This window comes from Gavia stellata, chromosome 1 (assembly GCF_030936135.1).
Source record: "Gavia stellata isolate bGavSte3 chromosome 1, bGavSte3.hap2, whole genome shotgun sequence".
Classification (NCBI taxonomy): domain Eukaryota; kingdom Metazoa; phylum Chordata; class Aves; order Gaviiformes; family Gaviidae; genus Gavia; species Gavia stellata.
The window spans coordinates 92,294,127-92,304,973 of record NC_082594.1 but is presented as its reverse complement, the minus strand read 5'-3'; the positions used below and the strand labels follow the sequence as shown (position 1 = coordinate 92,304,973).

The 10,847-nt window shown below is 38.3% G+C and overlaps 1 protein-coding gene across 2 annotated transcripts in view; it reads left to right on the top strand.

The window, feature by feature from the left end:
* Positions 1–271: 271 nt before the first annotated feature.
* The window catches only part of DMD (dystrophin), a 907,831-nt gene continuing 897,255 nt past the window's right edge, over positions 272–10,847 (top strand). For both annotated transcript variants that reach the window (XM_059827200.1, XM_059827195.1), the window contains exons 1-3: positions 272–356; positions 1,363–1,440; positions 5,438–5,530. The gene's annotated coding sequence lies outside the window, so the exon portion shown is untranslated. The remainder of the gene's footprint in view (positions 357–1,362; positions 1,441–5,437; positions 5,531–10,847) is intronic.

Here is a 10,847-nt window from a genome sequence, read left to right as displayed (position 1 = left end):
CACCAATCTCTTTTATGCAGTAGAACCCCGTTAAAAACAGATGTATAGGAAAGAATCCTATTAGTTTACTTGTAAGATATTTTCCTCCTTTACTTTGCATCATACCTTTCATATTTATTGTTTAATTAGCACAGTGTATTTATACAGGTGGAATGCACCACTTTGCAAGGCAGTGGCTTTTACAGCTTTCCGGTCTTATTTTAGCAACTTGATTCTTCCTTTTTTTGGTGTTTGAACTAACTAAAGCCATTTTTTCATTTCAGTTTGGAAGACGTTACATTGAAGATCTTTTTAATGATTTTCGAGATGGACGAAGACTTCTGGAGCTTCTGGAATGCCTTACGGGCCAAAAACTTGTATGTACATATTAACACATTTACTGTATGTTGTAGTCTTGATGTTGTGATAATTGTAGTAAGTGGTGTTCATTAATATCTGCCATTGATGAGAGCCTGCGGAAACTACTTTTTAGGGGTCTGAATATTTTCAACTTTCATTTGAAATTGAGGAAGCATTGTGACTGAGAGCTATATTAGACAGTAACCCTTTGCTAGGCATATATTTAAAATGAAAATGTTCTACTTTGTTGCATGCATTTGTTGAGGAAGTGTGGCAAAGAGAAACAAGACTAAGGCAGGGTTCATTTAGATATTTAGATTTTAGCTGGACTTCAGAAATTATTTATCGCTTGATATTTGTGCCAAATACAAGGAATAGAATTTAATGTGTAGAATTAGAATGTTTTGCGAATAAATTTCATACATACAGTCTGTGTATTGGAGCTGGACATGTCCGAAAAGAGAGAACAGCTTGCTCTTTACTAACCTGGAAATTCTAAAGTGACATGTCACACATACTTTTAATATCCTCTCTTGTGTTCCTGCTTAGGCTTTGTGAGCTTGGGATCTTTCTCTGAAACTTTCGCATAAAAGAATAGAGAAGCAGGCTGGGAGTTTGAGAATCAGAATCCAGAGAGAATATATTTGTAAATAAATATTAAACAAACTGATGCTTATCTGTTTGGTTGTCATAGTAATGTTCCTAAATTGTGCCATGGAGAAGACGACTAATCATAATAAAAGCAATTTGGAATTATCTGATTTTATACACATTTCAAGGATTCATCCACTAAAAAATGTTGAGGTACCAAATTACCTTCCAGCTGTGGATCCAGTTTATTTCATAATTGCCTCTATTTCATGTCAGGAAGCTGTATATGCACGATGTATGGTAATATTCTCACTGTTGTTGTCATAAACTTACGAAATAGAAAACTACAGGTGTAATATAAGATTTGAGTTACATATAGTGTATTCTAGTTTCTGATTTTGGGCAGTCAAATCTGGTTTATTTTCTTTGTAGGCAAAAGAAAAGGGCTCCACAAGAGTTCATGCTCTGAACAATGTCAACAAAGCCCTGCAGGTTTTGCAGAGAAATAACGTAAGTAAGCAGCTGGGTGGGTCAGAACATCCTATAGATAGCATACTTAACACTTTGTAAGTGTTGGATCAAACTCTGGCATATAGTATATGATTACTGGAGTCAAGGCAGTTTTATTAATGTGACTTGGATACTTCATCATTCAGCACCAGTGTGGAAAATATTTCAAAGAGTTTAAAATCGTCTGCCAGCAAATGCTTGAATAATATATCTATAACGGAGGCTATCTGAAGACAGATCAACATGCACAATTTTATGGTAATGCATGGTGTTTAAAATATATTTTAAAAGGTTAATTGCAAGAATTCATCCATAGCTGGTTAGAAGGTGCTCCCTATCAAAATATCTACTCACAATCTCTGATGATTATGAAGTCTGAAAAACTGAGGCTTTTCCTACAAGAAATCTTTTTGATAAATTTTCATTGGTTTCTGTTCCTTATGGTTCATAACATTAAGGAAATGAATCATATCAAAACCACTTTCCATTCTACTTTGTCAAGATTGGCTTTTCAAGCCAGTATCCTGTGCATCATTTTTGAGTAAATATTCTCATAATATCTTCCTTATGCAAGCATTCTAATGGACCCATAACTTTAGCAGACATTTTCAGTGGCCAACTAATTATATCATATCTGCTCCTTCAGAATAAATTCAAATAAACTATAACATTCACTTAAACTTAACAGTAAGATGTGATGGAACAGTGATAATGTATTCTGTGCTGCATATTATATTGGATTTCTTGATAGCTGCAGTAGGTCACTAAACATGCTTGAGTTCAGCTGCTGAATAAAGTTATCGATTTTATAAATCTAAGGTAATGCTTATTCATCTGAAGATTTGTGCAGAAAAGAAGGTGACCTTATAAGACTGGCACAAAGACCTCCAGCTTGATTTTTCTTTTTTTTTTTTAAATGGAATTTCATGTAAATAAGTAGAAGAAAAAGCTTCTAATTCTTCAAAATCTGCAATATTTGACATTGTTGAAAAAGATCAGCAATACATTATTTCACGGTATACAAGAAGGTTTTGATTGCATACCTGGAATGTGGTTACAAATTTTCGTAGCAAATGGTTTTGAAAGTATTTATCCATTACGTATCAGCTAAATCCATTAATGTGCTTTTCATTCACTTTCCAGAACACAAAAATAGTCCCTTTCAAATATAGAAAGAAAACAGAGAGTATTCCAATTGAAGAATGTAGAATAAAAAACATTCTTTTAGAAAGTTAAGTGGTCATCCAGTGGCCATCATACTCATGTAATGAAAACCCTATAAGATATACACAATATAAAAATTAGTGTAGTGTATGTATATACTTTATCAAATTAGTATAAAACCAAAATATCTGCCTCTGAAATAGTTTCCTCAACCTTCAGAATCATCTCAAGACTGATCTCTGTGGGACTTCAGGAATGCAAAATCAATGATTCTAAAGCTATTTAAAGCCTGTGACTGCTCTAGATTTTTCTGCTGGTGTGTGCCATCCCTGCTCTGAGGTTCTGCAGTCACCTGGGTGGTAACAGATTGAAAAATGCTGCTGCTTCCAGTCAATCCATTTTACAGATATTTTTTTTTTCCTATGGAAAGGTGATAGTGGGGTGGGGGATTGCCCCAGTATAGCCTCAGGCAATGCTGAGGCAAACTGGGAAGTGTTCCTTTGTTTAAGTAAAACAGATGTAGGCTCTGTGTATTCAGGCTTCCACTTCCAAAAACAGATGGAGGATTTGGCCTGTAGAACCTTTAGGCAATAACCTAATAAGCTTTGTAGTGGGTCACTTGCTACATGGACCCCATTTGAAATTTATCATATAAAGTCTAAGTTCCACTTGGGAAATACTCCAAGACACTGTTGGTTAGAATGAATTGCCAGTCTAATATGCGTTTAGTACAAAATGATGAATTCTTAAAGAAAAGAGTTCTTAGAGAGTTTCAGAGTTCTTCACAAAATACCTGGTTTGTATGTGATTAATAAAAATGACCTATACATAGATGCATTGAAATAAAAATAAAAAGAGGTTAGTTTTGAGTGTGCAAATCCTTTAGTCATTCTACAGATGTAACTTCAAATAGATTTAGAAGTGCGGTAGAGATATGCAGACTGTAATTTGTGAAGGAATGGGGTACTTTGCCATGAAAAACTGTATCTATGAAACAGTGAGGATGTGTATTGGGTTTGCGTGGCAGCGCTTTGGTAGTAGGGGGGGGCTACAGGGGTGGCTTCTGCGAGAAGCTGCTAGAAGCTTCTCCTATGTCTGATAGAGCCAATGCCAGCCGACTCCAAGACGGATCTGCCACTGGCTAAGGCTGAGCTAATCAGCAACAGTGGTAGCGCCTCTGTGATAACATATTTAAGAAGGGGGAAAAAAACCGGGAAGCGGCAGCCGGAGAAGAGAGGAGTGAGAATATGTAAGAGAAACAACTCTGCAGACACCAAGGTCAGTGAAGAAGGAGGGGGAGGAGAGGCTCCAGGCGCCGGAGCAGAGATTCCCCTGCAGCCCGTGGTGAAGACCATGGTGAAGCAGGTTGTCCCCCTGCAGCCCATGGAGGTCCACGGTGGAGCAGATATCCACCTGCAGCCCGTGGAGGACCCCACGCTGGAGCAGGTGGATGCCTGAAGGAGGCTGTGATCCTGTGGGAAGCCCATGCTGGAGCAGGCTCCTGGCAGAACCTGTGGAGCCGTGGAGAGAGGAGCCCACGCTGGAGCAGGTTTGCTGGCAGGACTTGCGATCCCGAGGGGGACCCACGCTGGAGCAGTCTGTTCCTGAAGGACTGCACCCCGTGGAATGGACCCATGCTGGAGCAGTTTGTGAAGAACTGCAGCCCGTGGGAAGAACCCACGTTGGAGAAGTTCGTGGAGAACTGTCTCCTGTGGGAGGGACCCCACGCTGGAGCAGGGGAAGAGTGTGAGGAGGAAGGAGCGGCAGAAACGTGTGATGAACTGACCGCAACCCCCATTCCCCGTCCCCCTGCGCCGCTCGGGGGGGGAAGAGATTCAGGAGTGAAGTTGAGCCCGGGAAGAAGGGAGGGGTGGGGGGAAGGTGTTGGTTTTTTAAGATTTGGTTTTACTTCTCATTATCCTACTCTGATTTTGATTGGTAATAAATTAAACCAATTTCCCCAAGTTAAGTCTGTTTTGCCCATGATGGTAATTGGTGAGTGATCTCCCTATGTCCTTATCTCGACCTACGAGCCTTTTCTTCATATTTTCTCTCTCCTGTCCAGCTGAGGAAGGGGAGTGAGTGAGCAGCTGTGTGGTGATTAGTCCGGCTGGGCTTAAACCACGACAGGATGCAAATTTTAAGAGTCATAGTTTCCATCCAAAAGTGCAGGTTTTAGCTTGTATTGTCTTGCACTGACATCCCTGAATTTGCCTTTCTTATGCGGAGGAAAGAATATTCCAGGGTGGTAAATGCTGATGTATTCTGAAGTTGCAAATGCATAATATAATTATGGAAAACAATATTACTGGACAAACTAATGTGGAAAAGACTTGCTTAGATCACAATCATTGGTTTCTCTGTGTTCCAGAACACATCCTGCCTTGCCTTATACATTGTAGAATTTAATTAAGGCACAATAAGTTCTATTTTAATCTAAATATGTAGAACAGTATCTTGGGTTTGTAGGTTCTTGCAGTGTCTAGATGTGTGTGTAGCTTTCAGCAACATATATTATGTAAGGTAGTATGGAGCATAATACAGGAGTTTTTCTGTGTCACCCATCAGTTTTGTGATTTGTAATTGTAGAGGTACAGCATGGTATAACTGGAACTCTAGATCACTGCTTGCTTTTTGCCAGCACATTAACTGTGCCATTTATAAAACATGAGTTGGATGTTTACTAAACAACAGAAACCAAATGAGATTTACCCTAGCCCATGCCTCCCTCTCCCTCACCACAAAGAAAGTTTAACACCAAATGTATGACAATACACCAACCTCTTATGCTTGCTATTAATCTTATGCAAATATTTTTCTGATTCTTTAATAGGTTGATTTAGTAAATATTGGGAGCTCAGATATTGTGGATGGAAATCATAAGCTGACCCTTGGTTTGACCTGGAATATAATCCTCCACTGGCAGGTGAGTGACACTGCTGCTTACCTTCCATGAAGTACCTTTATTGCACCGATATTTTTTCCATTATTATCCAACCACAACCTATAAAGTAAACACAGACATTGCAAACAATGCCCTAAATCAGCAAGTTTTATGGCAGTCTGTTTGCATATTATCTAGGATATTAAGAATCTTAAGAAGATAAAATAGGTTTTAGAGCATTAGCAGCACTCTTTTGACTCTAATTTCACAGTCAGATGTTGCAAAGAAATATATAATACAGTTATTGTAAGAAAAATGGATAGACAAAGCCAAAGTGGATATATAGCTTTCCAAGTCACTTTTCTTTTTAGTATGTTAGAAAAAGTGACTTTTATATTTTAATGAAATAATCACGTTTGTTGCTTTTCACTGCCGACCCATCCTGCCAAGAATTATTTTTAAAACACTAAAAAGCTGCTACTCGGACAATTTATTGAAGCAGTTGTGGCTCATTTAGCTTCCTTTCTCTTTAGAGAGAAAGGGGCGATTATGATATAGATCTCGTAAAAAACAACATGGTAGATGAGGACACTTAAGTAAACAAATTCTGAGACAGCAGTAAAATAAAAATTCAAAAAGAACTAGCATCTAGGTGCTCTGAGTCTGTGTGTTTGTATGAATCTGGGCTAAGAGTCTGTCTATTTGTGTTGGCTCTGTTTCCCAAGCAATAATGTACGAGGTTTTTGTAGCATTACAAGCAAAGATGGTGGGAAACAAAGCCTAAAAGACTTTATGTTAAAAACTAAACACTCCTATCAAAAATCACATGTGCGTCATTCATTGAAGTAGGGAATATTTTTGTTTCTAATTTTACAAGACATGAAAGCAACAGAGAAAAGCTGCAAATAGTTAAATCACTTCTTCCTTTGTCTCCCATTCCAATATTCCTAGTTTAATTGCATAATATTGTTCTAAATTACTTATTAAGATCAGATGGAATACGAAACCTAGCTTTGCAACTTTTACCAGTAATCTTTGAATCACTGTGTTTTAATTTATATGAATTATGGCCTATTCATGTTCAAATTCATATTTTGATTTGTTCATATTTTATCCTGAAGCAAAGTGTTAAAGATGTGCTTTAGTATTAACTGTGTATTTATTAATTTTTCTTTCAGCTTTTCCCCACCATTCCTCTTAACGCATACTTGCACACACACAGAAGACACATGTTCCCTGGTATAGTCTGGTGAGGTTTTTGAAAGCAGGCATGTGTTTTTAGAGTACTGCCCGCTTGCAGTGCATAGGTGATTTGTTTCAAGCTTTATCTTGAGCCTAGTGATAACTGTGACAGCAGCTGTGATGGTACCCGTGACTTCAGCTGAACTAACCATGTATGAAAAGTCCAGGGATCATATTTACAAAGCATTGGTTAGGTTAAAGGTGTGACACTGTCTCGGCATAGTCATAATGATTCAGGCCATTTTTAGTCTATACTTTGAGTTCCGTGTTTCAGTTTGTTCTATTAATGGATTACTGAAAGGAAGTGATCTGCATGTTCTGGATGTCTCTTTTTATTCAAAATTTTGTAAATAAATTTCTAATTTGGCTAGAATTCAATTTCAGTTTCTTTTCTAAAGAGTAGCTAAAGTCTGGTTGGCAAGAAGAAGCCATTATTATATAATAACCTTGTTGCTGTTGCATAATGATGAATAAGTTAAAAATAATATCAAACCAGATTTGTACTTGGGCTTTTCTCCTTTTAAACAAAACTCAGGAGATGTTGGTTTGCTGCCTCTTTCCATCAAAGGACTGGAACAGGTCAAAGTGAATTTCCTTATTTACAACTCTGTGGAGAAAATCTTTCTTCTTTTCCAGATTTTCTTTCAAGTTTTGACGTGATTTGCATGATCTAGAATATGTTTGTGATTGTTCTGCCCTGTTTATAGGTTGGTTGGTACTATTGTACATATTGACAGCACTTCTGGTGAAACAAGGCTGTAAGTTTCTTAAGAAAGGGTGCTTCTTCCTGTTGGTACCATTTTGCTTATCACAGATTGTTCTTGGCACTAAGCAGCTGGAAGCACGACAAGCTGTTGTTAAAGACTAAATTACAGACTCAGGGCCACCAAACTTATCTGCCAGTTGTCTACAGTTGGGTAAAACCTCTTGTTACCTGTGATAACTTATCAAGACTACTATATTTATTTGTAGTCTGTGGGAGGCCTAAAAAAATTAATAATAATACACAGGCTAGTTGATTCAGTGTATGGTACTGGTGCAGTTTGTGTTTGATGGTGCCATCTTGCTTTTGCAAATCCTTTCACTTTCTGATTCCAAGAACTTGCAGTCCCGAGAAGAATCACCTAGAGGAAGGTTATCTGCCTGCATGTGAAAAAAAAGATACGAGTTGTGCGGAGAGTTATTTTGTTGCAGATGAACAGGCAAGAAGTTTTTTCCGGTTTCACATCCTGCAGCCAGGACCACACTGGGACAGAACTGTACTTATATATGACAAGACCGTCTCTTACAAAAATGTCAATCTCTTTGTGTAAAATGTAAAAAAAAAAAGACATGGTAGAAGAAAGGTGCATGAAAGGAATAATGTGACAGTACCAGTCTGAGTGGGTATCAGCAGTCCCATTGAGGAGAGGCAGTGGTAGAGGCATTGCAGCAGATAAGATTTTACTCATTCTTGCCACTCTTATTTCTGTTCAGTAGAAATCTTGTGGCTTTCTGTATCCCCTGCAGTGATTGTGTCTTTTCTTATCTAGCTTGTTTTTCAGATTATTACTAAGTTTCACTGAAATTGAACCATGGTTCTGAGTTGAGTACCTGCTGCCAAAGCTCTTTGTGGTACTGAACCTATCAGAGTTTCTATTTCCTTGAAGCTGCTGCCCTCTTTCTCACAGTTCTGTGATCCCAGCCTCACTGAAGCATTAGCATTTAAGCAAAAACAAAACAAACCATTAATTTCTGAACTGTTACATCTGACAAAAATTCTTAAGAGTGGAAACACATTCTATATTGCAGTGTGCAAGTTGTGTTGTTTTGTTTTGTTTTGTTTTCAAGAGCAAACTTATTTTCATGTAGAGCATGAAAAAAAAAAAAACTAGCAAAAAACTTTGGTAAGAGTCACAGCCAAAATCTTGACTTTCTTCAGAAAAAAAAGCAAAATAGGCGTATACATAAGGCAAATATTTCAGAGAGAGGTGCATTTCAACAGTCAGTCAGTCTCATTTGGAGACCTATTAAAAGTATCAGGGTTGTTGTGTGCTTGTTGCAGAACCAGTATTTTAACTGGAATTACCATTTTATTTTATTTTGAATTATAATGGTGGAAATGAAATACTAACAGTTCTGTCAATCCACCTTGAATCAATGAGCAAAGAATATCCTTTACTTTGATAGGTGTCTTGAACATCTATGAAAATGTTCTTAAAAGAGTTCTTTAAAATGTGCTTTGAAAGAGTTTAGTGGATTCTAGCTATAAAAAAGTAATCTATGCAGTCAGAATACCTGAAATATAGCAAGTAAAATATACTAAGTTGTTCTGTCAGGGAGCTGTAATGTCCCTATTTGATTGAGAAAAATGAAAACACCTTGCTTTGAGAGTAATTTTTTTAGATTCTCTCCTTCTTCCCTCCCTCTCTTCTCAGGGGTGGCATCCTGAAGTCAAGTGCCAGTCTTATAAAATGTTACACAACTGAGCGTTGGGTTTAGGCAAAACAGATGTAGTGCAAGCCTGAGATCGTGCTGCGTTCCTGGTCACCGTACACGCACACAGCTACGCATGCACAGACTCCAGGACGTGGTCCTGCAGTGGGGAGATCAGGGGTCCGCTGCTACCATAAGCCAGGCCTGGGTGCACTGCTTTTGGCTGCTTCTCAGTGTGGTGACGAGAATAGCAGTGTTCCCATTCTGTTCACAACTTTCTGTTTGGCAGTTTGACATTTTGGAAGTCATCTTGGTGGTGTCTGTGTTGCCCTTTTCCCCCCCTTCTATTCAAAATTGAATCTTTTCTTATTGCTCTAGTATAGGTCCATTCCCCAGGAAGAGCAAGTATTTCTGTTCTCTGGAAGTCAGTTTCCTACAGCTTAAAGCTTTGTTTCTTGCCAGGATATACTGCATTAGAAGGGAGATGTAACAAAGAAATGAGTATCAGAGATCAACTCATCATTTGACAGCAAGAGGCAGAGCCTACTAGACACTTTGAAGTGGCTGTAGTTTTTGAGCTTGGATGCTAAGGGAGCTTATCCATCCAAAAGCTCTTCAGGCTGATGTGAACATATCTTTACATACTACTGTTTCTGAACAGTACATCTTAACTGAGAATCCTTCAAAAAGTTTCCCTCTAAACTCAATGTCAGCCAGCACTTTTCTGCTCAGATGCTGATCTCGCTTCAGGGCCCAGCCGTCCTGCGGGCAGTGTGGTGCTGTGCCCGCAGTGGTGCGGCGTGGCGTGGCATGGCATAGTGCTGCGTGGTGCTGCCGAGGTGCCAGGTGGGTTGGGAGGGATGGCAGCGCACTCGGGGTGCTCAGGAGGACAAGGTGGCTCCAGTTACAGAACTGGAGTTTTTCACCATTTCTCACTGAATAGGAAGTGACCTCAGCCTTCAGGATGAGATCAGTCCCTTTTACTTTGTTATTTTAAATGCCTGCCATTCCCTAGGAGATAATAAAACCACATTAATTTAACAAACACTCTTCACTGCTGTGGAGAAATGCAGGAAAATGAGAGTAAATCTTTATCCATTGTCAGCGTATTAAACTTAACAAAATGAGTTTTAAACTATTTTGTATTCGTTTACTCAGAAGTAGAAATAAATCCTAAGTTTCTGGCTTTGTCTCTTTAAATCAAAAGGAAAATTATCACCTGGATTCTCCTGAATAATAACCTTCGTGGCTGCCCATTGTTTTACTGTTTTTGCCTACTTTCCTCTGTTCATACTTATTGCTCTTTCCTCTTATGTTAATGTCAACTCAAACACTTGATCTTTTCTACAGGTTACGAACATCCATATTTCTCAATCTTGTGTTTTTGCATACATTCAGCTATCCTTTTATACAAATGTGTGTTGTATTTTTCAAATGTTACAGTTTGCTTGTAATAGTCAGATAAATCTGCATTTGTAAACACGAGCACATGATAAAAATCCAAAATGAACAATGAAACCCTGGGTTGGACAATTCTCCATTACCATAATTTCAACATTTTCTAGTCTTTCATATTGTTTAAGTTTGGTGCAATAGATGCTAATCTTGAAATTTTTCTTTTTTTTTTAGCACCTGGATTCATGAAAAACAAAATTTTATATTTTGATAGTAGTGAAGGGTTTTTGCCTGGAAATACAGGAGA